We start from the raw sequence: 2,238 nt of genomic DNA, 5'->3' as shown, positions 1-2,238 counted from the left end.
AACAAATCAATTTTGGAGCGAAAAACGGCAGGAATTAAGTTTAACACCTAATAAATGAAAATTGGAAAAAATGTTAATATAATGATATAATAATTGAATGTGATTTTTTAACTTTTGTATTATATAATATAATATTTATTAAGATTATTTTCAATTATCAAAGTGTAACTATATTCGAATACATAAAATACTTCAAATATAAAAACAGATTTAAATTAATTAAAATTAAAAAAATTGTTATTTAAATTAAAATTTTTTAAATTAAAATTTTTTTAAATTAAATAAAATACACTTACCTTTTCCAAGTGATCTCGCCAACAGTCCGTAACGGAATGCTAGTCACATTGCTAGATACAAGATTGATATCCGCTGTCTTTTTAATCCAATGAAAGATTGCTTAAGACTCCAAGAGATGGCGCTTTGTGGTCGAATTCGAACAATTGCCGCATGTGCGATTCGAAAAGCATTTGCATGCTGGCAAGTAGTGATTCAGTGCGCAGAAGCTGATAAAAGCCACGAAATCTCGATTAAACTTGGACTGTACACGTGTTCCACTTCGTGAACTTTACGAATAGTGGAAATCGTAAATTGCAAATGAAAATCCATATTCGTCTCCTCAAAAAAAAAAAAAAAAAAAAACGCATCCTTTCCAAAAATATGTAAATCCAAAAACATGCATGTTATTTTAGAAGTGGCAAAGAAACTGGAAAATATTAATATTTGAAAAATATTAGTCTACATCATTCTAAGAGCAGTCCGTACGTTTCGACATCGGTATTCGCAGCATTCACGAAACAGTGAATGCTGTAACGATATTTGTAAAGTATATCCTGTATGCGTGCTCTGTTCCATGAATGATTTTGATTTGGAATTCTTTGTCGCGATTGCATTGGATTCCACATGCTTTGCCTTGCCGCGGAAAAACAAACGCGGCATATCGCAACGCGACGTGGAGCTGTTAATATCCTTACACGTAAATTAGACGCTTATCGAGCTTATATACATAGAAAATGTATATGCGCGCTTTGATAAACACATAACTTTATACTCTCTACATTTCTTAAAGTGACATCTCACTCCAAAAGAGTTAAAATACTGCCACTATTAAAAGAGAATGAAAAGTTTGCGCTCCTGAATAAGAATAGCAGATTTTTACTCTTTTTTTCAAGTTGGATTTCACACTTTTGGACTGAGACTTTTTATACAAAAATGCAAAACTCTGAAACAGAAATGTTTAAAGGAAAAATATATTTCAGTATCTTAAAGTTGACATTTTAAATTACTAAAGAAAAAATAGTTTAAGTGTCGGTTGTTTAAAAAGTTGAGTTTTAGAGTAACCAGAAAAAACATTTTTTTTACAGTGCATAAATAGGTATAATTGAGCGTTTATTACATTGTCATTTTAAACAATGCATTTTATCATTGATATTGCATTAGAAAAACTTATAATTAGGAAAAAAACATTTTTGAATTTTTATTTGAATACTTTTTATTTTTATATTTATTATATTATATGAATATTATTTATAATATTTTACACAAAAAATTGTTTTATTTTAAATTTTTTAATAGTTTGTGAAATTCTTGCAATATAAGCGAGAATCAATTAAAGATAGAAAAAAATACAAATTTTTCGGCTGCAAAAAATTACACTCTATACAATGAATCTTTCACGACCTAAATGAATTTTTGAAACATTCTCGTCGAAGGATACGTGAGAATGAGAGCCTACAAGGCACAAAACTTGTTCTTTAAATGCCAAAGTTTTTTAAGGAAAAGAATATAAATCAGTTTAGTCAGATGTTTATAATATTTTAAGAAAAAAAAAACGGTGGGGATACGAATACGCAATCGTATATATTAAGGGTTGATAAGGATATTATTAATTATAATGAAATATTTGGTTATAATTAAATGCTATTTGTTCAATTATTGAGCAATTTTATTTGCTTAATTATTATTAAACAAATGGCATTTTATTAAAGTAAAAGTATGTTTTGTTTCATTATTACTGTAATTGAATTTAGATTATTTTCAATCAATCTGTTATTAGTTAATGCTATTAATACAATATAATTTTTTTCGTGTGCAGAGAGATCTATCTATGTAAAGTTTATAGTTTCGCTTTATGCAATCCTCGCGTGTCAAGAAAAATTTCACAAGAAGTTATTGTGACGTTCGTCTGATAAGCGGACTGATCTATGCATATGTATATGATACGTATCCAATCAGAATTCT

At 28.1% G+C, this 2,238-nt stretch overlaps 1 protein-coding gene across 2 annotated transcripts in view; it reads right to left on the bottom strand.

The window, feature by feature from the left end:
* LOC108764635 (endoribonuclease LACTB2) overlaps positions 1-377 on the bottom strand; it is a 5,806-nt gene extending 5,429 nt beyond the window's left edge. Inside the window, exon 1 of one of the 2 annotated variants that reach the window (XM_018512960.1) lies at positions 297-377. The gene's annotated coding sequence lies outside the window, so the exon portion shown is untranslated. The remainder of the gene's footprint in view (positions 1-296) is intronic. The other variant, XM_018512962.1, reaches the window with a different exon arrangement.
* Between the last annotated feature and the right edge of the window lie 1,861 nt (positions 378-2,238).

Source organism: Trachymyrmex cornetzi, unplaced genomic scaffold (assembly GCF_001594075.2).
Source record: "Trachymyrmex cornetzi isolate Tcor2-1 unplaced genomic scaffold, Tcor1.1 scaffold441, whole genome shotgun sequence".
In the NCBI taxonomy this organism is placed as follows: domain Eukaryota; kingdom Metazoa; phylum Arthropoda; class Insecta; order Hymenoptera; family Formicidae; genus Trachymyrmex; species Trachymyrmex cornetzi.
Note: the sequence above shows the minus strand (reverse complement) of the source record. Positions and strands in the feature narration are given on the sequence as shown.